The sequence below is a fragment of the Vigna umbellata genome, chromosome 6 (assembly GCF_029865625.1).
Source record: "Vigna umbellata cultivar VRB3 chromosome 6, Vumbellata_1.0, whole genome shotgun sequence".
NCBI lineage: Eukaryota > Viridiplantae > Streptophyta > Magnoliopsida > Fabales > Fabaceae > Vigna > Vigna umbellata.
Window position 1 is genome coordinate 18,990,147 of NC_142170.1, and position 27,420 is coordinate 19,017,566.

Consider the following 27,420-nt stretch of genomic DNA (forward strand, 5'->3'; position numbering starts at 1 on the left):
AATCAACCATCCAAATTTTGATTCAGAAATTGAACCAGGTTGAAAACCAGGTATTTGGCTCAAACATACCACTCAAAAATTGCTCAAATAAGTAGAATGACAGTATACATGGCTACCAATGGTCTAAATGCTACAGCCAGAATTTTAACACTTTAAAGATTGAGCAAATATAAAGCAGATCGCCCAACTGCTATACCAGCAATTTTGAGCTATTTCTCAAGGTGCAACCAAGCTCTTGCTTTAGGAAATCATAGCTTAAATGGTCTGCACTTAGTAATGGCTCAAATCAGAGTGAAGAAATCAGTTCTAATGTCACTAACTGGTTGAAATTATAACAGCTTATGGATGAACCAGGAAGGTGATTTTGATGATGTGAATTAGGCACCCGAGCTCTGTATAAACATATCATTGCTCATTTTTGTGTGCTTACTATTGATCAATCAGTTAGATGCACCAAAACAAAATTTCACTCAGCAGAATACTTGGAATGAGAACAAAACAAGTAATATAACATGACTTTGGACAAAACTGGACAAATTTCAAAATAAAATGACTCAAATCAGAATGAACTGACTAAAAATGACGAAACCAAAGCAAATCAAGGTTGGCACACAAGAATAAACATCATCAGAACCTAAGAAATCAAAATTCCATGTTGTAATGATGAACAGAAGCAATGAAACAGTGAAGGAAACAAAGTTGACAAATTCCAAAATAGAAGAACTAGACACTGAGTTGGACTCAGTAGCTCCATGGCTCTGAATACCACATGATGTCACGTCTAGTCAAAGATCCTTGGGTGCAAGGCTTCATAGATGACAACTCTTATTGATTGTGCATGACTTTATTTGATGGGCTCATGCTTGTCTATTGGGCTTCAGCCCAAGTCATCACTTTTTAGAGAACTTGCCTAGAGAATTAACTGAATTCAACAAATGTTTCTCTCTTTACAAATGGATTACAGAATAGATAGGGTAGCACTTATGGTAGAAAAGATGCGTAAGAACTCAACTTTGGTGTTGTGGCATGTGTGGAGGGGATTTGTATAAGCTCTAGTAAGGAGAGTAGTTCAAATAGAGGGTACCTTAATTGCTAGACACAAAGGGAGACGACAGAAAATTATAGGTAAAACCATTGACAAGGATTTAACAACCAATGATGCTTACAAAAATTCTTAGAATGGGGTCTATGCCTAGCTCAACCCATAAAATTGACTTATAACATCATTTTATTAAATATCATCTTCTCCTCACTTATATATATCATCATTTTATTATATTTTTAATATGAAATCTTAAACACACCTTCTTTTGCTAAAAAATAGGTATCTTGAGTGTGAGACTAGATATTTTAAAAGTGGTTCAATAGTAGTTTGATAGCAAGTAATATGATAGACCCAATAATAGTTGCAAAGATAGACTCTTATACTATCTTAAAATGTAAGATTGGAACTTAATCAGTTCCAAAAAACTTGCTTGTATAGGATTGTTCTTCACTTATATAATATAATTTCATATCTCTCTTATTGATTGAAGATCTCTAGTAGACATGATGTATGGTAAATCATTATGTTGTTTGTTCCAGTAAGCAAGCTCACGTACACAAAGAAGGCTAGATTGTTGTTGTTGGTCATAAACACTAGTGCAAAATAGACTTTTTATAGCGTCTGTTTATACCTGTTCAAATTCATCAGGTGTAAAAAATAATGCGGTAGCAAAATGGTAAATAAAAAAAACTTTTTTACACCAATTACTCTAAAAATAGGTATAAAAAATAATATGATGACAAAATCGTAATAATAATAAATAATTTTACACTGGATATACTCAGAAACCAGTGTAAAATAATTTTTACACCTATTTTACTTATAACCAGTGTTGAATATTTAATATTCTAGCTTCTATTCACAATTCACTGCGCGCATCTTCTTCTTTTTTCCTCTTGGTTCTACATTTCTTCATCTTTGCTTCACATCTTCTCTTCTCTTAGTTCTCTCTGGTGTCTTCTTCTCCTCCGCAAGCTCCTTCGCATTGATGGCATTGATGGCAGAGTTCAAAACCGCCAATCCGCGACTCTTTTCCGATCTGCTCGTCAAAACCCTTGTGCTCTTGGACCGCGCCTCCTCTAGAAGGTTAGATCCTCTCTTTTGTTATGTTTGGGCGATTAGGGTTCCACTTATATAATGATAGATGTTATTATTTCCTTGGTATATAAAATCATGGCTTGTGAAGCATGGCCTCTTTTTGATCGAGTTTCTTCTCAGCTAGGTGGTGGATGCCAAAAATTTGCGCTTCCAGCTTGATGAGCACCGTGGCTCATCTTCATTCCTGAAGCATATTTTCAGATAGCATTTGCGGTAAGTGTTGATTATATTACTGGATATAGGAGGCAAATTGCAGTGGATTTTGCCTGACATATGCTCCAGGACCATAATGACCGAACCTTGTGCAGTAAGGATTTGGTTGATAAGGCTTTAAAGAGAAATAGTGGAGACAATTTGTCTGCGGTTGAGATTTGCTTCCAGCAGCAACCTCCTCGCAACTTTGTGGCCCCTTGGTCTAGAGTGCACTAGAGCTTCTCTGCTTAAGGTTTGAAGGAGCTGTAGAGTTTCCTTGATAACTTAGGTAATTGAGTTCCTTCAATTTTCTTCTTTTTGAGGATTAAGATTCATTTATAATTGTAGGTGTAATATGCTTGAAAGAAAACTTTGACTGTAACATATGCCATCTAGTCGACATTTAATTTAGTTCTTGGATGTTTAGAATCACTACCACTGTCTCTGCATCATTCTTGTTACATTTATGCATAATCAGTACGTATGGTTATGTGATGCATTTCAACAATCTTGTTCTTTTTAATTGGACTATTACATGGTTCAGATTAACTTTTATCTAAAACAGATTATTTTTGAATTAATTATAATAGGCTTCTAGAAATTGCTCATTTATTTTATGTTTATAATAAACAGATATTTTTAAAATTATAAATTATACTTTAGATTTAAGATAAAAAATTTAAATTATGATACGTGGTTCTTTTAATAGTTGACAACTTAAAAAAACTACTAAAATTTACTTTAGAAATTAATATGCAGAGATGTATGAGTGTAAAGTGAAAAATATAATTAAAAAATGTAATTTATAATGGTTGAAAGAATCCTGTTAACTAGTTGCAGCGTGAAATGTACTTCTAAATCAATGAGAACAAGGATATTCTCATCATCTAATTAAAATAGAAATTTAAAACTATATGTTTTCATTTACGATATTTAGGTTGCTTATATGAGGAAGTTGTCAAGTGGTAATTCTTGGTTCTGTGTTTTGGTTATGTAATTTTATTTTTTATTTACGTTTGTATTATTGGTTTGCAGGATCTTGTGGAACTGTGTATATCATGCTCTGTGGTATGGATTGGTATGTTCTTTCCTCTCCTTGTAATTTCTGTTTTAAATTTCATCTTGCTTAACATGTTTAAGTTTTTTGTATACATTACACTATCGATTATGTTGCAATTCAAATTACTATCATTTAAAGTCCTTTTTTAAAGTGTTCAGTTGAAATTTACTTTGTGCATCATCAGACAAAAATATATTCATGTTTCTGTAGGGTGTTACTCTTAAGGTTTTCTCAAAGCAAGAATATTCAGATGATGTGCTATTGTCCTTCAGACAAGAAGTAATGTCTAGAAGTCTAATTTACTTGTAATGTTAGGAAATGAAAAATGAGCTAAAGTTTATCCATATGATGAAGTCAACTTGTGTATAAAGAATGCTATGATGACCCATACGTAGGAGAGAAAATTTAATTAGACCTTAATAGACTATCCTCTGTGGATTTTACCTTAATGAATTTTACACAATGAGATAATCTTTATTAGATTAGGAAAACCTGATATACAAGACTTGGCTGATTTGAATCACTTGAGGAAATCATTAACTATACAAAGCCTGTTTATTTTAAATTTCTTGATTTAAGTGCAATTTAAGTTTGTAAAGCTGAATATTTGATAACCCTTTAACTTTCCTTTGCTTCGAGCATTTCATTCCCACTGTAGTTTCATGGCCTATTTGTTATCCAATGTGAGTGATGCCTTGCCTTTGCATCCAATGGTTAGAAACTTTAATGTTGATTATCCACTACATTTTGATGACATGAATGTTGTTGTTGAGCCTGCCATTGGATTGATGGAGCTTAATGAGTATTTGGAACCTTATGGACTATTTTTTCCACTTGATCCAGGTCAGTTGGTTATGACTTGGGATATCTCTCATAGTTAGTTTCAGGATCTATCGCTAGTTTATATATATATATATATATATATATATATATATATATATATATATATATATATATATATATATATATATCACTGCAGTTGTTATTTTGAATACTTGTTCCTTAATGTTTCTTCGAATACAAGGGTATCTTTGCATGATATATATATCACCCTAGCAACTCATACAGTACTCAACATTCAATTTAGTCCTTGGATATTTAGAGTCACTATCTCTACCTCATTCTTGTTACATTTCTGCAAAAGAATCAGATAAGAAGATAAAAAAAATTGAATCATACATTATACATTACGTGTATAAATGCATTTATATAGAAAGAGAAATTGTGCCAGCTTATCCTTAATTATACTATTGGTACCTATTATAGAAAGATAATGCCTACTCAAGTTCTTTGGCTTGATTCTTCACAGCATTAGTAACCTCTATGGCTGATTGCTTTGATGGCTCATTTAGATGGAGCAAAAATGTTATATTGTCATGCAACATTGTATTTGCATTTTATTAGAACTAACTATAATTATGCCTTTTCTTATCCCTTTGTTTTCAGATTGCCATCAAGCTTGAAAAAGGTCTTCCACCCAATAATTATATGTGCAACATTTGCAGAGCTGTCAGCAATTGCTTTGGTTTCTTTCCAAGTCGTTTTTAATGTTATAGAGCAAACTGATTTTATGTTTTGCCCCAGGTCCCTACTGTTCTAGTTCAAAAGCTATTTAATCAAATTTTTCAATACATCAATGTGGAACTCTTTAATAGGTAAACATGTCCTTTTTCATTCAATCCTTTTTACAGTAATGGACTAATTATAACTCTTTAATCTGATTTGAAATCTGATTGTAGTATTGATAGCTTCTTATTCTGGTTTGGGAAACTAACTTAGGAAAGAAATTCTGATTTGAAGTTCTTTACGATTGATTTGGTATTCTATCTTCTGTTCTACAGGTTTGTCCTGTTTGTTTGACCAATCCAAGAGACTTGGCCTTCGGGTGTGGTCACATGGTGAGTTATCATTATTCTTATTTATTATTATTATTATTATTATTATTATTATTATTATTATTATTATTATTATTTATACAATATTTTAGAAAAACAAACTTGCAAGGATTGTGGATACAAGTTAACTAATTGACGCCACAATGTAATCTTTATTTATTGTTACAGGTAGAAGATGCTCGATATCTGTTTTGTAAATTCAGTATCCAAAATGGCCTATAGATAATGTAGTACTTGTTAGGGTAACACTTTGATTTGGTCCTTTTGCTTGCGGGAGCTTAAAAAGTTAACATAAAATAGGTAGAAGACAAATTATTGAATTATAGACAATGTAATTCTTAATTTTTTAAGTTGGATTATAAACAATGTAATTTTCAATTTCTATGTATAATTGTTCTTAGATGATTAGATGTTTCAATAATACATTTTGAATTGAGGAATTATTTTATGTGTAATTATGTTATGTAAATATATTTAAGGACTTTGTTAGATAAATATTACATTGAAGAACTATTTTGATGTGTTAATAATAGAAACAATATTGATTATTTTTTTGGTTATTGATAATTTAGACTGTACTATGGAATAAAATTTTATGCAGGTTTAAATATGGGTAGTGGCACATACAAATCAAATATTCAAAAAAACGTCACTTTTATACCTGTTAAAACACAATAGGTATAAAAGTGAGCTTCTTTTTCAACAACTACTTTTATACCTGTTATATATTGAATCGGTTCTGAAACCGGTGTGAAAAATCGAAAACTTTCTATACCCCTCACTTCAATACCTAGTAGAAAATAAGTATAAAAAGTCTTTTTTTAACAGGTATAAAAAACGTTTTTTGCATTAGTGAAAGGACTAGTTATTCAAGTTTCTTATTCATATCTTTGGAGTTAAGTTTGTGTTTTCATAGACTAAGTGGTGTAGTGTTTAGGTTCATGAGATTTGGTGGAGGCAATATTCAAATTTAGTAAGTTCATAATTTAATTAGCAAATTTGATCTCCTCAAACGATACTTCATATGCTAACTATGTAATGGGAGAAAAAGCATTAAAAACCTAGAGGTTGCAGCTAAAGCTTACGATTGATTACGTGAAGTGTTAGATATGTTGAAGATTTTATATCCCAAGCTCCCAAGGATTTGTCATAGGTTTGGAGATCAGAGAAAAAGCTTTTCTAATTAATTTCTTTTATTATTTCCATGATTATGAGAATACTAGCCATTTATGTTCATTTACAGCACGATAAGTTGTTTTTCATTTGGTTATCCTATAACATCAGTGTAGACACACATAGTTTCTTATCAAACTGCTATTATGTTGCAGTAGGTGAAGTCACCAACAATACCACAATTGCCAAGACAGAAAGAGCTAGTCTCTTCTTTACCTCTAACTTAACTCTTTCAAAAGGGTGATCGAGTTGTACACTCCACACTCCACACACCACACAAACAAAGATAAATTTCATTACATCAACAGTTGTAACCACTATAACATAATGAGGCAAAAAACCACAACAATTTTTCCCACAAACCGACTACCTCAAAAACTCTAAGGTCATACATAAACAACACAATTTCTGCTACACATATAATGACAGAGACAAAAAAAAATTAAAACGAAAAAAAAGAAAGAAAGAAGGCATCATTGAAGTACAACTTCTTCTCGAGAACCATTCAATTTTGAAAACAAAACTTACCTCGAAAGCAAAATGGTCGACGATGCCAGCCTTTACAGACCACGACCCCTACGAACTTAACAAGTCCACTTCACCCCAACGTCGTCGTCAAGCCAACCCGATGACTCCCGACCACTACCGCAAACGCCAACTACCACGACCCACCACCCTGCTGGAAACACCACGAACCCACCCACACAAACCGCAAAACACCAGCCACCAACGACCACAGCTCTGCGGGAGAACGCCTTAGGGTGACCAGAAATGGACCTCCACCTTCTTATGCTTGACTCAGGGCAACCGGGGGACAAAATTTTGGTAATTTGGGGAGAGAGGGATTCCAAATTTGGGCAGAGGAGAGGAAGATTAGGGGGATTCCAAATTTGGGCAGAGGAGAGGAAGATTAGGTCTTGGGGTTTGGTGTTCTCGTTGGAGAGGAGAAGAAGATGATGTTTTTGGAGGAGCAAAGAGGAAGGGTTTCTGAGGAAGGGTTTTGGACGACGAAACTTGGGCTACTAGAAAATGAATTGCACAGAGGGAATAGCTTGATTTTGGCCAAAATACTTCGAAGACATTACCGAGGGCTCATAAGCCTTCGGTATTTTATTTCACCACTGCATTACCGAGGGGTCATAGGCCCTCGGTAAAATCCCGCCTGAAAAACCCACATTTCTTGTAGTGTCGGTTATGAATTGAAGTTAAAATGTTAAGATTTTACGTCGGTTAGAAAATACTGAAACACTAAATGGAAAAAAAATAATTTTGGGTTTTTGGTAGTAGTTGTTCGTAGAACTGCTGCAAAAAATATTTTATGCTTTGGTTATTTTTACCACGGCTACCATATGTTCAGTTTTAAATAATTATTTAAAATATAATAGGGTTTATGACTTTGATTGTTTTTGGATTCGATGACAAAAGTCTTTAATGCTTCGGTTATTTTGACCAGCGTTGTCATAGGTCCAATTTTAATTAAAATATTTATTTAATTTAAGGATCTTTGGTTACTTACATATGAAAACTAGTATGCATAACATAGGAATACAGACAAGAATATATTTTTCAATCAAAAACAAAATTATAATCATAAATAAATTCAATTACAGATTATGATATTCTATACATACACTTTATTATATCCTAAAATTTACATACTAGTGTACAATTATATTACATATTGTGCAAGAGTTTTTGGTATGTAATGAGTGGACTTGTTAGGAATGGAAAGAGAATTATTGAATCTCTATACAAAACACAATAATTTCAATTAGTGTATGTTTTTCAAACAATAGAGAAAAAAATTGTTTAAATGTAAATATTAGTGTTTCCTGACCACTTGTAATATGGACACGAATAATGGTTACCATCTAATGCATTACATAGTAATTGGATTACACTTTAGTGCTAGAGAATTTGCGTTGTCTTACTTGGACCATTTATTCCATGACATAGTGCTTGCCTTTCTTTAATTGACCATGCTTCCTCCAGAAATAATCAACTTTGTTTTTCCTTAAATGTCACTTTCTTGTACTATAGATTGTAAATTGTTTTCTGTTTAAAGGATCCAATTGCACCCTGCTTAGGTTGAATTATGTTATTTTAACTTACGGATACACCATGACCTTGGGTTTGCCATACCCTGGTGCTGTTTTATTTGAATTAAAATACAAGGACGAACCGTAGTTTATCATAGTTCAATGGTTGCACTTGAATTATAGAATTTGTAGGTGAGTGTACGAGAGTGTCTAGTAGTGAAAGAGTGACAGAGTGTGATAAGGCGAGAGATTATGATTTATGGCAGCATTGCATTGCATTAAATTGCTCCCATCAAAACATAGTGCTATCCTCTCAAGACAAAAGTTAATCTTAATTTGGCCAAGTCACAACTAATGATACTTTAATGATTAGATTTTTGTTTCTATTAATGGTTACTACTCTTGTAATGTGACTCCACAATAAATGCACTCTACTCCCTCTCCTAAGGCTTTGGTTATGTTCTTGATACCCTCAAATATTGCGCTTGCTTTGCAAAAACCAACAAACTACAGTTTCTCACTTGATTTATATGTGTCACCCACCAATCAATATTTAACTCTCAAGTGAAGATCAACAGTTTTGAACTTTAATGTCAGGGAATGAGGGAGGGTTACTTTCGTTCGTTTCCCTTTTTGCAGCTGAAATTGGGGAGCTCATAAAGTAGCTGATTTGAATGAGCCATTATTGACAAGCATATGTTCTTACAATAAAATATAGCAGGTTACTTGAATTTTGTGTTTTCTTAATGCTTATTTCCTCTCTTTAGTTACATTACCTTTTACCTAGTCATGTTTTGTGGTAATAATTCTATACTATACTCACTTTTGACCCGTACTTATGAAGGAAAGCATTATTCATTAAACATACATTTTAGTGACATTAGGATATCTTTAATCATCAACTTGATTTGGGTGTTAGTGAGTGAAATCTAAATACACCCTTAATCTTAAAACACATTCAATTCCATATCTAAAAACACATTGATATCATTTATAAATATTTATGATTGTAGACCATGATTTCTGCTACTGTTTTATTCAGCTTTGTCATACTGCTACGTAACTACTGGAAGTAAAATGTATTGTTAAATATATATAAAATAAACTTTATGATGATAGCCCTATTTTTCTTTTGTTGTCCCTAAAATGCTTAAGTTTGTTTTCATTGTAATAGAACTTTGTGGTGAACAAGTAGTGCGGTGTGCTTGTGTCATTGGTCATTCTAATCTCAAGGTAATGACTAACTGGTACACACAACTTGATTTCATTGTGTAAGTCCTATGTTATGATATCATTCAGTTTGTATTGTGACATTTCCTAAACTCTATTTTTATTAATTTTGTTTTAAGTCTTATGTTTACATTTTTTTTTGTTTCTAGAAATTTGCTATCAAACCTGACTCCACCAAGCACTACTTTGTTGTCCACCAAGTATTCCTCTATTGTTTTCCAAGAATTCCTCAATTTTGTACCAATTATAGTATGTTCAAAATGTTGTAGTATTTGTTATTTTCTTCTGAATTGCACAATATTGGTGTATGTATTATATATCTTATGTTATTATTTATTAGGTGTGACTTAATGATATAAAAAATGTAGAGTATTTTGCTTTTAACATAATAGCATACATGTTTATTAATCATTCCTATTCACTTAACTTTCCGCATTGAATTTAATTAGTGAATTATGTTTAACTGTCCATTATTTTCTCAATTTTGGTATTTGACTTAATTTGACCAGTAATTCATATTTTAATTAATTTGAATTATCTAATCATAATTATTTCCATTATTATTTTCAGGGCAATTTTAGAAACTATATTTTGGGACTTCAAGAGGGCTGCCACATCATCTATCATTTTCCACCTAAGTGTTTTATTTTAATTTAGTTTGTAATTTCGTTTCTAATTCGTTTTTGAATTGTTGGGTTAGACTTTTGACTTTTTGGGCCCATTTTTAGTATCAGGAAGAAGCTCAATTTTGGGGGCGGACTTGGCTAGACTAGGGTTTAGTACCCTTGTAGCAAGGGGTTTTAGAACACTCTCATTATGTGGGGGACGTGAACAGTAGGGCTTTGGTTTTAGGTTCCACTTTTCATTTTCCCGTCTCTGTCTGAATACGTTTTATTTTAATCCATTTTCGTTTCATTTTCATTTTGTGTGTTCTTTTTCTCTGTGTTGTTGCAATTTGATGTTTCAATTCGTTTACAGTTTCGTTTTCTCTAGTTTCCACTTCAATTTCGTTTATGGTTCTTGTTTTTGTACTGCACTTTCATTTCAAATTTCATTTTCTCATTCTAACATTACTTTCATTTTCCAGTTCATTTTCCTTTGTTGTGTTGATGTTTCTATTTCGTATTCTCTATGTTCGAACTCGTTCTTGATGGAAGCTTAATTTTGTTTGGTTAGTGACTAGGGATATTGCATTGCCTCCTTGAGATTGTTACGCTGCAATTGGGATTATGTTATTCTACCTTGCATTATGTTAAATATGTTCTATGCTTGCAATTAAGTACATGCTTAGTTTCCTAATTTGTGTTTAATTTTTGCTTAGTTGGTTAGAGACACAGTTGCTTAATTTGTGGTAGCTCAGAATTGATTAGATATTTGTATTGCATTTTCTTAATTCGCTTTTATGAAGATAGGATTAGTCTTTGCTTAGTTGGTTAATTCGTGTTGGATTAGGGGTGAGAGAAGTGAATAATTATTGCTAATAAGGGATTGGAAGCATTGCAATTGCACTAGTGGTCAACCTGTCTTTAATTCATCTTTAATTAGTCTTTAATTCGTGTCTTGAATTCGTAAATCTGCTAAAAAAAATCCCCCCACTACGTATTTGATCCTTTGACGGAACCAAAAATTGGTCCTTGAAAGAAGACCTAGGAGTCATTGCTTAGTATACTACATTTAACTTGCAACATCACTTGTGTATGGTCATGTATATTGTATAAGTATTGGTCTCTGTTTTAAGTTCATACATAATAAATTCAAGAAATTACTCCATATGTATGTTACTAATGAATTAGCTATGAAATAGGTAATAATTGGAAAAACATTATGACCAATATGTGGTAGAATACGAATTTTGATGTCTGAAGTTCAATTGATTTGAATGGGAATTTTTATGGATTTTTTTATTTGAATTGAATTACAACGATATTGTACAACTTATAGGTTGATTTATGCTATAAGAAATACTTTGGTGTTAAAATATACAGTCTATAGAGGTACCTTTTAATTAGGTTCCTCGTCTGATTTTGAATCCCAATTCATATAATATGGCCAACCCATATGTGAAAGGCAGTCCAAAAAATGACATGTACACTTCCCCTTAAGGAATTACTAATACTTAGTATCTTAAAGCAAATGAAAATACACAGCCCTTAGGAAATCCAAGCATTTTAAGAAGTTAATAATAACATGTTAAGGGTAAGAATATGTACTTTACCCCTAAAGCATAAGTTAATTTATCCAAGATGTTACTACGACAACCTTTATCATTTGTAATAACTTGATTTTACTTTCATTTTTGCTCTCCCCCAAGTTGATCTGCTAGGTAGAAGGTGTACAACACTTGTCTTTCCCTGACCCTCATTCGTCAACATGCTGAATAAGAAGCAGACGATAGTTCTGATAAAGAGTTTTCAAATGAAAACACTCAGAGGTTTTACAATTTATTGGCAAAGGCAAATCAACCTATATTTGAAGGATCGAAAGAGTCAAAATTGTCAGTGTACATTACACTCATGGCTTGTAAATCTAATTGGAATGTTCCTAATTAAGCATTAGACTTCATTTCAAAATTAGATTTAGATCTGACACCACCAAACAATTCTTTGTCGAAGACTTATTATGAAGCCAAAAGATGTGTTTCAAAGTTGGGATTGGAAGAGAAGAAGATTGATTGTTGTGTCAATGGATGTATGCTTTTTAATGACAACGACAATGGAAAGAATGATGCATCCTTGGTTGAATGCAAGTTTTATGGGCAACCTCAATTTTGGACAACACATCCAGAACAGAGGAAAAAAAAACTAATTTCATTCAAGTCGATGTTCTACTTGCCGATCATTTCAAGATTACAAAAATGATCACTTCAATGCAAATAGCAGAACACATGACATGACATGATGGTAACAAAACTCAAGGAGTGTTGCGTCATCCTTCTGATGATGAAGCTTGGAAGCACTTCAATCATAAACATTAATCCTTTGTAAGTGATGTCCGTAACGTGCGCCTTAGTCTATGTTGGAATGGGTTTACTCTGTACATTCAGGCGTATGTATCACCATAATCATGTTGGCTGGTGATTGTTACCCCATACAATCATCCATCTAAGATGTATGACAAAGCCTTACATGTTTTTAATGTGTATTGTTAGAAAAGTAGCCCCTATATCTCAAGTCAAGAAGGGGGATGAATTGAATTTCAAAAGCTTTTTAAATGTTTAAAGAATCTTGAATCTTGAAATCACTAATCGAAGGTGTTTGAATCAATCAAGTAAAGCAATATAAAGAAACACTAAAACATATAAAGATTTATACTTGTTCAGCTCTTCACAAGCCTACATCAAGTCTTCCCTCGACAACCTTAGTTAGGGGGTAATCCACTAATCAAGATTTGAGTTCAAGAATACCATGATACACTCAATTGCTATCATCACCACACTCAAATCTTAATACAACCAATACAAGAGAGGATACACTCTAACCTGGTCTACCCAACATAGGTATCAAATCATACACAAAGTAAAAGAACTTAATGAGATTACACTCAAGTAATGCAGAAAGATCAGAACAAATAAGCTCCAATGAGTCTTGATGGATTTCTATATTCCTTGTTTACTAATTTATCTTGAAAACCTTCAAGAACTCTTCTTAAGAAAGCCTGTACTCAAAACTCAAAAAGAATTTTCCAATTAAAATCGTTAAAGAGTAAGTCTCCAATCTGATTTATAACATAATTGATTAGGATTTTTTTTCTGTTTTAATCAATTAGATCACTTATAAAATCGATTAATTTGACAGTTATGCTTAATACTGCTTCTATCAACTAACCTAACATATTAGGTTACTAGCATAATGGTCATTGTTTCTGTTTTAATCGATTATACCACTCATGTAATCGATTAAAATAACATTATGCCTTGTTTCATTTCATTTCACATAGTCTAACAAATTAGACTATCTGCATAATAGATTATGCCTAACTTTCTATTTTAATCGATTATGCTACTTATGTAATCTATTATAATAGACAGATTTGCCCTATTTTTGCTTCCTATGTGTTATGGCTTCTTTTAATGGATTAGATTACTTATGTAATCGATTAATACTATCAGAATTATATGTTCAAGACTTGTTTAAGCCTATTTCATTCACCCTCTCTTGATTAATAGATCTAACACAAACATAGTTAATGTTTTAAACATTTGTTTACCAATTATGTTGTGCAAGAATGATTTAAGCATTTTCTTTTCATTATTAACCATTCATCATCAAAAACCAATATGTTTGGAGTCTAATGCTCCCCCTATCAACATGTATAATACTAGTTCCATCTAATCCTAAATCAACGATTGATGTTTTTTGGAGTCTTTGGTTAATGATTTGAAGAAGCTATGGAGTGGGATTTTGATGTATGATTTTTCAATGAAGCAAAATTTTCTTATGAGGGCAGCTTTGATATGGACTATTAATGACTTTCCAGCATATGACATGTTATCTGGTTGGAGCACGCATGGTCGATTAGCTTGTTCGCATTGCATGAAGCACACAAAGTCATTCTTATTGACTTATGGTCGGAAAAGTTGTTGGTTTAACTGTCATCGAAGTTTTTGTCCATTCATCACATGTTTGGGAGGAACAAAAAGACTTTTTGCAAAGGCCAAGTTGAAACAAATATGCCACAATCTAGGCTTACTCCATCAAAAGTATGGAGAAGATTGAAACATTTTCCAAAAGTCACTGAAAGTGGTATGAATAGGATAGGATGGTATGGATAGTGGCATAACTGGATTAAGAGAAGCATTCTGTAGGATCTTCCGTATTGGAAGGATAACTTGCTGAGATATAACTTGAATGTCATGCATATAGAAATGAATTTCTTTGACAACATTGATCGAGGACATACGCGAATCAAATTAATATGCAATTAAGTACAGTATAATACTAGTAAGTGACTCCTAGGTCGTCTCTCAAGGACCAAAAGTGGTTCAGGTGAAAAGTCGAACACATGGTGGGGGGGTTTTGAAGGTGGTTTTATGAAATGAAATTAACTGCTTAACACAATTTAAACAAAGATTAAAGACAAGTTGGTGTTAGCTCGATTACACTTGTTTTCAATCACAGATTTACAACAGATATTCAATCCTATGACCCTTAATCCAACACGAACTAGACAACTAAGTGAAGTCTAAATGGTCTTCATAAAATGCGAATTAAGCAAACGCACTCACACAGATTCATTAGTTCTGCACAAGCACAGTAATATACTAAGCGAAGATTATCATGCTTAGAACAGATTGCATATATGTAGCGCACACAAAACAAAATCACAATTATGCTCCAATATTCTCAAGGAAACCTTTGCAACCTCACTAATCACCAACCCACAAAATTAAGATTCCATGAACATCCTTCAAAACGCAGAAAACGAATGGGTAACTCAATGCGAAACTCAATGCAGAAAACTCACTAGTCCAAGGTCAGCCCACAAATTTGGCTTTTACTATTTTGACCCAAAATGGCCCAATGGTCCAAATCTGTCCAAAATACAGCAAAAACGAATTTACAATTGCATTAAATCTAAAATGAGCATGTGGAGAGTGGTTGTTGACATTTTTTTCCCTCTTGAAGTCCAAAAATAATATTCCAAACAATTCCCTACAATTAATAATGGCAATAATTAGCCTTAGATAATTCAAATTAATTAAAATAAGAATTATTGGTCAAACTAAGCACAAATATCAAAACTGAGGAAATATTGGACAATTAAGCATAATTCCCTAATGAAATGTAGTACAATAAGCTAAGTGAATAGTAGAAAATATTGATTCATCAAACATCTTTAACACAATCATGAATATTAGTGCCAAGACAAAAGATAATGAAAATGCAAGAAAAGATTTATCTTTATATTGTGCACAAAGATACTTAGAGTTGAAGGCCAAAGATAACAGGAGGTTGTTGAACCTAAAGGGAAATTACACCGTATCAAAAGACAAGACTAGAATAGTTTGTCGATGGATAAAAGAGCTTAAAATGCTAGATGGCTATTCTCCAAACTTGGCCAAATGTGCTAATATTGATAAGGCTAGTATTCAAGGTTTGAAGAGTCATGATTGTCATGTATTTATGGAGACTTTAATCCCTACTGCATTTAGTTGTTTGCCAATGAACATGTTAAATCCACGCATAGAATTCAATCACTTCTTTAAGGATTTGTGCTCCATGACGCTCAAGGAAGAGTCGTTGAGAAAGTTGGAGGAAAATATTCTCATTATTCTTTGCCAATTGGAAAGAATATTCCCTTCTGCAATCTTCGATTGAATGGAACATCTTTCAATTCATCTTGCATATGAAGCATGGTTTTGTGGACAAGTGCAATATAGGTTGATGTATTCGTTTGAAAGGTTTATGGGAGAATTAAAATGTTCGGCGAAAAATAAAGTCAAAGTAGAAGGATGTGTAACTTACTTGCATCGTGAGACAACGTACTTTTGTTCACATTATTTTAAGCACTTGATGTTATCACTCAAAAATGTTAGGAATGAAACGCAATGGCAAGCTGCCACATGTCATTCAACTTTATTAGTGTTTCACCAAGTAAGTCGTCATGCAGGCAATGAGTTCACTCATTGGTTAGTTGATGTTGAATTTAACTCTGCTCACGTCCATATGTTAATTAATTACACTAAAGTGAAGGTGTACCTTGTGTATGTTCTCATCTCATTCTTAACTTGCCAATCCTAAATTTATTATAGTCACTAATTGTGTTCATATTTAACAACTCATTTCTTATGGCTATGCAAGTCCCAAAAGGAAGTACTTCTGGTATAATAGACTCGGAGTTCCCTCAACGGTTCAAATATCAAGTATGTGTATGTTTTCATTAATTTTAAAAACAATTTGAATAACACTTGTAACTAAATCTTTCTTCTCGTATTTGTAGTTCCTAACCATCCATTAAGTCTCATAATTCAAGATCTAAGGGATTTGTCAAATTGGCCCATGAGATGTGTCAAAGAATGATACACATATTTTTTCAATGGGTACAAGTTTCACACTGATGCATTATCGTGAGGAAAGAAGTCAACTAATAGTGGTGTGTTTGTGAAAGGCCTTACAATGGGTGGTTATCATGATTTTTATGGTATTATTCATAAAATTTATGAGCTAGAGTCCAACACTTCAACTACTCCAAAGAGAGTAATTCTTTTTTATTGTGAATGATTTGATCCTTCTAGGAGTGGAACAAGAGTGGATCCTAGGTATAAGATTGTTGAAATTCAAATGACTTTAAGATACCACCCATTTGATCCATTCATTCTAGCTCATAATGTTAGACAAGTTTATTATGTCCCATATCCAACATTTCGTAGCATTGACAAATATGGTTGGTGTGTTGCAATACAAACCAAGTCTAGGGGTCGCATTGAGTCAAATGATGTTGAAGAGGATACCCCCTTACTAAGTTGATGAAATGACACATGCAAGTGAAATTATTCAAGTGGAAGGTGTATCCACATTGCACGACTTCGATGGTCATGTTGAAGAGTTCACTAGTGCATTCGAGGGAAACGACAATGGTTATTTTCAGTTATAGGCAGCGGTTTCGTAACCAAGGCATATACAGGCGAGGCAAAAAGGACATGATTTTGCCTCGGTTCACAAATAATCGAAGCAGTACAATTTTTCCTTTTTTATATATATTTCGCCTCGGTTCCTACTGAACCAAGGCAGTATCTGTCCAATACAAATTAAGAACATTGAACAATTTTTTCTTGCAGATCTTCCAACAATCAAGAATTAAGCCAATACACACAATACACACTAAAATAAAGATTTACAAAAGATAGAGTACCACAATACACATAAAAATAAACTCATGAATGCTTTTGCAGTAGCAGAGGGTGATTGGAACAGTGAACCATCTAGAGCGTCAGGAGTTGCCTCATGAAACTCGTTTTCACTAGGAAGTTCATGTATGAGACCTTCCGGCAGAACATCTGAAATACATAGTGAGAAAAAGGTTAATATAAATATTAATTGAAAATTAAATAAGATGACCACATCCACAAGTGGGGCCATGCAAATTTTAGTACCAACATTATTTACTTCCTGAATTATCTAGCAGTGATAACAACCACATATAAAAGCATGCAGCACTTTAATTCACTTATAAAGAAGGATAAATTCTCAACTTATGATTATGAATTTACACTTTCAAAAAATGTAAATTAATATAATACCTGAACTTCTGGTATCCGGACCATCCAGCTCAACATCATCAAGAACACTGGAAATTAATGCAAAAGAACATCATTAAATGTAAAGGCTATAAAATTTCAACAAAGGGAATAACGTTTGATACTATTGGGTACTTTTCATAAATGATAGCGATTAATAAATCAGGGATAAATCTATGCTAACTGATAAGTGTGTTTCGTATCTTCTCTTACACACATACAAATGAAAAAGAACAGAGTCATTAAACACCTTATATTCCATTCATTACAGTAGCAGACAATGTCACTGTAATTGGGAACACAATTTTAATTCCAGCACACTCCGAAAGTTAAACCATTATAGGAAAAACAATGATAAACCAACATGGGCAACAGTTTTCGATATCCTTGAGCTTCTCAATGTTTGCTTCAATGAAGGACATCCCTAAAAGATTGTAAAAATCAATGATATAAAAGCACAAAAACTTAACTCGAACTTGACTTTCTAACACGCTATCAAACAAGAAGCATAACAATTTCAGATCGTGCACATAACAATTTCAGATCGTGCACATAACAATTTCAGACGTGCTATTTATACTCTCTACGATTTTAGACGTGCACGTAACAATTCTGAGCACTTGGTTCATTTTTTTTTCACACTTAGGCATCAGCTAAGAATACACGTTGAATTAATCAGTATCCAAAGAAGATAATACTAGCAAGAAACGTCCAATATGATAAAAGACACAACACAATCTCAACAGCAAAAACAAGGATCCAAGAAGAAATAGTATCAGTGACAAACCTTTTAGAACTTTCATCATCAAATATGGGCTTCCTCCAACTCCTCTTAGTGAGACTTTCAGGCAAAGGAGTTCGTCCTCCTCCATTGAAATACCAAAAACCCTACTTTACAAAGGCATCACCTCCACCTGTCTCCTTAATCTTGAAGCTGTTAATCAATCTTTTTTCAATCTTGCCCTTTCTCTGCCAAAACCTGCGTCCCTGACCTCGCTTCTCCGAACGGATTAACTCCCTTTAGATTTCCCCACATTCCCATCCCCCCTTTATTGAACACCGACAGAGATCGAGGTTGCAGAAAAGGCCTTGGTCTCTTTCCACCAACACAACACTCTCGCTATCAACGTTGGATTTGTCCTTCTTCTTGTTCCAGTCATTTGAATCAACGCTGTCGTTGGAGCCAAACCCAATAACCTTCCTCTCTCCCTCAAACCCTTCACCGTTGGAGGCGAATTTCCGCTCCGACGACACAAAACTCTTTTCCGAAACCTAGCTCTCCGATTTCTCATCGCGCGACTGCGAATCGAAGAACCCTCCTCTATCCCTCTCCCTCCTCTCAAACCCTCCGAAGGTTTCTTTGTCGCCGCCCAATTATCAGTCTCTTCAGCGCGAGAAGGAGGAAGCTCGCGATTGGAATCCCTAGCCCCACTTCGTCGAAGACAATGGAGGCGTCGGAGACAATGGAGGCGTCGGAGACAATGGAGACGCCGATGGTGGACGAACTGTGGCGGCACGACAGTGGACGCAACGAGCAACCTACGAGAGAAACCAGACCGCGAAGTGGAGATTTCTTTGCACGAGAGAAATGGAGAATGCGAGAACTATGCGTTTGGTAGTGGAGGTTCGCCCACTTGTGGTTGAGGTCACAGGGGAAGAAGAAGAAGAGCGAGGAGGCGTGCTAGAGGAAGAAGAAAACTGTGTAAACTTTCAGTAATTTTGAAAAAGTGTAAGGACTACTACCTCAGTTCAACAAATAAAGGAGGCAGTAAGAACATTACTAAATCGATTCGTATTCTAACCGATGACTAAAGAGCTAAAAGAAAAATTCAAAATAACCTATATGCCTCGGTTAAAAGGCAAACCAAACATAAATGCCCAATGACATCTTGCAGAGACCTTTATGCTTCGGTTTCGTAAATAACCGAGGCAATAGAGTGCATAGGTTTCGGTTTCTAATGAACCGAGGCGTATAAGTGGACCTTAATTACAAAAATGCCACTGCGTTTTAATATGCTTCGGTTTTAAAAACTGAGGCGCATTAGACGCGTTAAAAAACTATTTTTTTACTAGTGGTTGAAAGGACTAATACAAGAAGTTGAAGAACAATGAGAAGAAGAGGAAGAACAAGACAACAAAGAAGAAGAACTTGAAGACGATGAAGATAATGATGATTGATGAATCATTATTTTGTACTATTCACTTAGCTTTTCGTACCGAATTGTATTAATGAATTGTGTTTAATTCTCCATTATTGTCTCATTTCACTGTTTGGGCTTAATTTGACTAGTAATTCTTATTTTAATTAATTTGACCTTAATTATTCCCATTATTATTTGTAGAACAATTTTTGGAATCATATTTCAGGACAACAAGGGTGTTTCCACGTCATTTACCATTGTGCACGTCAACATTTTATTCTTATCTCGTTTTTAATGTAATTGGGTCAAACTTTATGGCTTTGGGCCCATTTTTAGGAAGATTTTGTACAAGCCCATATGAAGGGCAGAATTCGAATTAAGGGTTTTTAAAACCCTTGAATCATATTTGGAGGCTCTTTTCTCCTCAGTCTCGTTTTAGGCTTAGGCGTGTTTCAACTTCCTCCATCTTGGGGCTTGGGTTTCATTTTCATCTCTTCTTTTCATTTATGTATTGAATTTCGTTTTCTAATTGAAATTTCATTTTAGATTTCAGTTCTGTCATATTGTTCTTGCTAATTTCATTTTTCCTTGCTTCTACTATTCTAGGCATTTCAACCGACGTTTGATTCATTTGTTACTGCACTAAATTTCATTTTCGTCTTGCAATTTAGCTTGGGTTTGTTATTTCAATTCCAATTCCCTTTTCCATATTCGTTTTACTGTTAGGGTTTCGTTGCATTGTTTTTTTTCTTTATTTTGTTTCCATATTGTTCATGAATGTTGTGTTTTGTTGTTTCCATTTCATTCTAATGGTGAATCTTTTTGGTTGGTCATTAGTGTCATTGAGATGTTTCCATGACAATTCTGCATTTTTATTGTGTTTTTGCTGCTTTGACTTTGCTCATATTCAATCTGTTTGTGCACTTCCAATTGGGTACATGCTTCGTTGCCTAATTGCTTAATTCACTTTTATGAAAACATGATTAGTCTTCACTTAGTTGGTTAATTCATGTTCGATTGGGGGTTAAAGTAGTGGGTAATTGTTGTTAATCTGTTATTGGAACATTGCAATCGAATTAGTGACCAATTGTTTTTAATTAGTGTTTGAATTCGTGCTTTAGTTGTTTAATTTCAATTCACAAATCTTTCCAACAAGCTCCCCCACCATGTGTTTGATCTAATGACTGAACCAAATGTTGGTCCTTGAGAGACGGCCTAGGAGTCACTTCCTAGTATATATTGCACTTTAATTGCATATTAATTTGATTTGGGTACAACCTCGATCAATGATTATGATGATCATAGTAACGGTTCCAACAACGATGACAATGCTGATGATGACGACAATGAACACGATTGAATTAGAACAACCCTTGTGTTATCACACAACTACAAATTCAAATACAAACATGTACAAATGCACGATTCTACAAAGTTGTAACAATACACTAAAATTATGTATTACACGTTAATTAATCATCTCTAGTCTTTTGCAATTTATTTTTATACTTTCACATTGCAGTAATGTTAGGAGAGGGTCATTCTCGTCCTGATAAGGGAAAGGCTGTAAAGAAGCCTAGAAGGCAAGCTCAATACATTATAAGGGTTCCTCATAAGCTACCTGTCCCAAATTCTATATATATATTCTATAATTTTACAAGTAGTAGAGCTTGGACGAGTTATCAACGTTGATGAGGTGTTTACACAAACTCATCTTCGAAAAGGCATTGGTGTATACGTTGATGAGAGGTCTCACTAGACTATTGTAAGCCAACTTTTTAAAAATATTCAATCATATAGTATTTATTTTCTTTCAAACTTTGAACTTCATGTTACTGATGCTTTTTATATTATTTAACATGAAGGTTTCTCTCTTAGACTCTCAAAGGTCACATCTAAGGTGGGATATACTCTTGATGTTGAATCACAAGTAAATACTTTTGGCCATTGGAAATTTATCAGTAACTATGTAATACCATCGAATATTTGACATTATCAACAGATTTTGTCAGTCGGTAATTCTTTTTTTTTGTAGTATATTTCCTACCTCCGTGAAAGTAGTTAGTGACATATGCTTAGATGTTATCAAAGTTTATTGCCTTCATGTGTGAGTTGACGGTCAATGAACCTATAGACATCATTGACTCCATATTGTTACTTACACCAAACATATACTTCAAAAGAAAAAAATTATTTGATGCAAATATAATTAGATAAATCAGTTTTATATAAAGAACAATTCATATGATTACATCATTCATACCCGAATGAGGGTAATATTCAGTTCTTCTTTCCCTGACGCAAGCTTTTGCGACATCTTGCCTATACAAGTACAATGGGAAGTGAATGTCTCTCCTAAATACAATGATGTTAGCAAGTTGATGTAAAGCACCAACAAAGTTGTCTAGAGATAAATGAATCATCTTGGATGTAGGACTTACCTCTCTGTGTGTTTATTGTTACTTGGAAAGTATTTAAGTCTGAAGATCAATAACATTTAAAGTTCAAAACTAAGAAGAGTATAATAGGAATCCATACTAAGGGGTCAAAAATAGAACCAGTAAATTGTTTAGGCTAGGTGAGAAAAGATTGAAATGGTTGTGCCACTATTTACGTCTTTCCATGCATTGGTCTATCTTTTACAATCTATTACAAGAGGTTGTGGTAGTTACATGGTAGAGTGCATGGAGTTTCTATTTTGTGTGCAGCCACGACTTGTTCCTAGTGCTTAAGTATATATATGTGAGATTGTGGAAAGAATGGGTTGTTTGGGTGCACTTTAGCTGAGTAAGTGGTGTAATGGTTTGTTGATATTTAAATGTGATTATACATAAGGTAGATTGTGGTTTGGGTTGGAGATTTTTTGCCATACATTTTTGTTTCCAAACATGTTTTGTAAGGACCATGGGGTGTAATGGGGCCATGGGGTATCACGTAAGACAATAAGATATTTTCTTGATGTGGAGCAAGAGGAAAACATGGGGGTGGGTTTTGTGTGTAACAATATTCGTGTAAAATGCAGTGATAATGGGTTCTTGGGTTCTCATGGGAGAATGCTTAGGGTTGGTAGAGATTGGGGGGTTTTAAATCTGTTGTTCCAAACTATGATTCTTTGATTATTCACATGTTATGCTTGTGTATACGATTTCTGTGAGCCTATGGTGTCTATTTTAATTGATATGATGTAACCATGATGAAGAATTTGCATGTTGAAAAGTTTTTCTTACTCCAAAACAAAATTTAAAGCCTACAATACATGGAATCAAGGATAAATAACACCTTATACATAAAAAAGTCTTCATAAAGGTTTTCTTTCAACTTGAACACTTGAGACTTGACTTTGAGACATCATCAAAACACGTAAACTTCAAGATTTTGCTAACAACTTCACGCTGTCGTCGAACAATGTTAGGAATGAAATACAATGGCAAACTGAAACATGTCACTCAATGTTAACACTTCGGCAAGTGTACCGAATCATATCAAGTAATAATAAATGGTAAGACCAAGTATCGTTTCCCAAAGGACTCACGACCTAGACAGTTATGTGATTTCTTGATTAAATTAAACTTGTAAACAAAATCATTGTGGTTGAATTGCGAAAAATAAACATGAATGCAAGTTTTGATCAATTGGATTGAAAGATGCAAAAGTGATTGATGTAAAATATGGAATGATTATGTTGTTGGGGTTTCCGACTTATCCTATCCATTCTCATGTATTTATGAATTCATCTTTCTTCATTAATGTTAATGCCACTTTCTAATTTACCTTAAACTCGATGTCTCAGTGAAGAAAGCCTAATCCTAATTACTAGTTCACAATGTCTTGTCTCCCTAGCAATTAATCATGCATTACATTCGCACATAAGCTTAAAGGCAATCGATCCTCCTATTCCTATGTCTAGGTAATATTGTTTCCGAGAGAATTTCTCCAATTCTAGATTTTCTCATATGTGTCATAGTGACAAAACCAATAATCATGCAATTGAATGAGTTAAACAAAGCATGCATAGAGTATAGAGGAAAAACCCTAACAATTAATGAAGTAAAGCATATATAATCAAGAATCAATTCAATACATGAGAGTTTCAAAGGATTACATCGTTTCCCCAACAACAATGGAGGTTTAGTTCACCATAGGCATGGTGGAACTAGATGAAAATAATGAAAAGAATGAAAGATAGAACCCTAAAAGTTGAACATCGGAGCTTCCGCATCCAAAATCCGCCTCCAAGGGGTTAAAGGAGTGTGATTTCGCCTCTTTCTGTCCAAAGATGTCAACCCTAGGTCGACTAAAACCTTATATAGTTTATTAAAAAATACAGAAAATTGGCCCAACCCCAAGTTAACGGCGCTCAGCGGTGAAATGGCGTTGAGCGATGAGTGCGGCACTCAGAATTAGCCCTCAGCGATGACGCTTAAGCGCAAGACAGTGTACTCAACAAGCAAGCATGGTGCTCAACGGTAAAGTGGCGCTTAGTGGTGACTACGATACTTGAATTGTGCACTTTTCCTTCCTTTCCTGAGTCCAACTCCTTGCTACTTCAACTTATTTCATCCAATTCTTCTAAATTCCTGCCAAAACAAGGAAAACCAAGCATAAAACTCATCCAACTCTCTTATTTCCACAACTTAAGCAAAAACATGATTTCAAGCTAAATTCTAAGTCATAAAGGGTGTTTTTTATATCAAAAATAAGTATAAAAATAACAGTTTTTCAACTGTTATCACTCAACTTTATTGGTGTTTCGACAAATTGGTCATCGCACGGGTAAGGAGTTCACTCATTGGTTAAGTAATGTTGAATTCAATTCAGCTCATGTGCATGTGGTATTCAATTGCACTAAAGTGAAATTATACATTGAGTATGTTCTGAACCCTATTTGTGTTTTCCAATCATTAAATGTCTATAGTCAACAATTATGTATTTGTTTAACAACTCATTCCTTGTGGCCGAACAAGTCGTAGAAGGAAGTACTTATGCTAGAACACACTCAGAATTTCCTCATTGGTATAGATATCAAGTATGTATATGCTTTCGTTAATTAAAAAAAACAATTGGTATAACACTTGATGTTACTGACGGTGGTTTGACGTATTTGTGGGTTCATAACCAGCCATTAAGTCCCATAATTTAAGAGTTAAGGGATTTTTCAAATTGGCCCATAAGATGCGTCAAAGAATTGCATGTGTACTTTATCAATGGGTACATGTTCCACACTGATGCATGGTCCAAAGGAAAGAAGACAACTAATTGTGGTATGTTCATGAAGAGACTTACAGTATTGTCGATCGAATAGGGTACGGATAGTGGAGAAGCTATCCACTGTGTTGGGTGGCAAAATGTTGAACCATGTCAATGCTTCCCCCTTCAGAGACAAGGAGAAGACCCTACACCATACTAGATCACTCGTTGAGTAGAACGCCTTGGTGTTGACGATCGCAGATGCTCGTCGGGGTTAGTCGACCCATCATACTTCTCGAACACTAGAGGCATCGACCGCTCGGACATCGTTGCCTCCATGAAAGTAGCTATAAAAGGTAGCAAACCCTCTGTCTATATCGTTTGCACTGTGAGAGCTCCCATACTCGCCCACGTGCTCGCCTCTTAAATTGTTTTGGTCGTTTGATCAACCTACTTGTTCCGATTGGACAGACTAGCAACGATCGATAGAGAATGTTGAGTGGTCTTCTCCTGACGCACAATTGTGTTCTCAGCCTTTAGTATCGCTATCTCGACTTCATGTCTTCCTTGCATCTCTTGCATAGATTCGATAGTTTAATAATAAATGTATATTAAATATAATCAACCTACCACAATACCTCAAACCTCTATTTTATAGATTTCGAAATTGACTTCGGATTAACATCGACTTAATTATGGATCAACTAGTAATAAGCGTACTTTGACTTAACATAATCATCACCAATCCTAATTCTTGTTTAAGACCGACCGCTCAATTCATTTTGCTTGGCTCACCAATCAATTTACTGGAGGTTCAGGTTCTTGACGGATGAGACTGACTAGTCCTAAGCTAACCAAATACTAATGCAGTACTAAAATGACAGCGAATATTTATCTTATATATGGTAATCTTTCAAATATCTGAATTATCCATTTCATTTATAAAAAAAAAAATACAAGTTTGTATTAGAACTTCATCTATCTGTATATATATTTTATTATATGAATATATAAACTTCATGTCTACATATATATAATTAATGAGACTGAATAAGAATAGACAGCAAAACAACATGATTAACAAAACTTAATTCGGATAAAGAACAAAATAAAATTAATAGTTGATAAATCTAAGACATAAAAGACAAACATTAACATAGAATATAGGTGGGATGCACCCAGCCCTTGCAATAGTGCAAAGCAAGAGCGATGCTTAGGAATCTCAGTAGCAAGCCACTGCAATTGACTCCGTCCCTTAAAAAATAAATTTAATATCGTATGAACCAATGGTTCACATATCAGATATTAAACTGATAAGAACAGATACTACACTTGATCTTAGCCAAAAGGCCGAGAAAGGTATGATTTGGGTTGAATATGGATTCCAATTTTATGTTATATGTTGCAGCTTCTTGTCAGACTCACGATGGATGTGGGACTTTATCACTAGATTGATATGACCAGATGATTATAATTTACTATTAAACCACCCGTATTAATTATGGTTCAAAGTATAAAGATAAGTGACTGTAGTTAAATTACGTGAAGTTAGGATTTAACCATAAAGATTTAAACTATTTGAAAAATGTAAAATAGAACATTTCAATGTATTACAACTTCAAATTCAAAATTCCCTGTTTCCTTATCATGGATAAAGATGCTTTAGAAATTGTATGGTTTACTACCTTCCCTTCTGCATACCAAACATTATTTAGGTAACATTTTTCTGATTTGTTACAGGTACCTATAGCCAATGCTATATTTTTCTGGCGTGATTCCAAGGGTCAGGTAAACCAGTGATGGAGAGGTTATAAAATTTATATAAACTATCCGAAATTGTTGTGTCCAAATTGTTGTGATGACTACTTTTCACTCTTTGGATATTAAGTAGATAGATAGACTAGATTCATTTTTGTATTAAGTGACGATATATTTAATTTATTAAATTTGACTAACTTAGATGATTTTAAGTATATAAATGTCAGTATCTGTGCTACATGTACAACTCCAAACCCAAAATAATCAATTCTCGGTTGAATAATTATATGTGAGGGAGAAATAGCAGTGTATAACTTTCTGTAATCTGTTACAGAGAAAGAAAGGAGGAGGAAGTGTATCTGTTGA

At 33.9% G+C, this 27,420-nt stretch overlaps 2 long non-coding RNA genes, 1 other non-coding gene and 1 pseudogene across 10 annotated transcripts; 2 read left to right on the top strand and 2 right to left on the bottom strand.

Annotated features, from left to right (window-relative positions):
* The first annotated feature begins 1,896 nt into the window (after positions 1-1,896).
* On the top strand, positions 1,897-5,695 carry LOC148196892 (uncharacterized). 6 transcript variants are annotated; one of them, XR_015780111.1, is made up of 8 exons: positions 1,898-2,131; positions 2,268-2,356; positions 2,452-2,624; positions 3,371-4,238; positions 4,842-4,863; positions 4,980-5,050; positions 5,237-5,293; positions 5,459-5,695. It is a non-coding gene; the product is annotated as an uncharacterized LOC148196892 (long non-coding RNA). The 6 variants fall into 6 exon arrangements; XR_015780114.1 differs by having other exon boundaries at positions 1,897-2,131; positions 3,371-3,413; positions 4,842-5,050; XR_015780113.1 differs by having other exon boundaries at positions 2,264-2,356; positions 2,426-2,624; positions 4,842-5,050.
* Positions 5,696-9,098: 3,403 nt separating this feature from the next.
* Positions 9,099-10,989, top strand: LOC148196893 (uncharacterized). Of its 2 annotated transcripts, XR_015780414.1 has the most exons (4): positions 9,099-9,223; positions 9,677-9,735; positions 9,882-9,932; positions 10,303-10,989. It is a non-coding gene; the product is annotated as an uncharacterized LOC148196893 (long non-coding RNA). The 2 variants fall into 2 exon arrangements; XR_015780413.1 differs by lacking the exon at positions 9,882-9,932.
* Positions 10,990-17,399: 6,410 nt separating this feature from the next.
* LOC124822148 (eukaryotic translation initiation factor 4B3-like) lies at positions 17,400-22,426 on the bottom strand (annotated as a pseudogene). Its single transcript, XR_015780482.1, has 4 exons — positions 22,373-22,426; positions 18,756-19,572; positions 17,972-18,018; positions 17,400-17,728 (listed from the first exon to the last, which is right to left on the bottom strand). The product of XR_015780482.1 is annotated as a eukaryotic translation initiation factor 4B3-like (transcript).
* Positions 22,427-26,463: 4,037 nt separating this feature from the next.
* Positions 26,464-26,659, bottom strand: LOC124822149 (U2 spliceosomal RNA). The gene has a single exon (XR_007027523.2). It is a non-coding gene; the product is annotated as a U2 spliceosomal RNA (small nuclear RNA).
* Between the last annotated feature and the right edge of the window lie 761 nt (positions 26,660-27,420).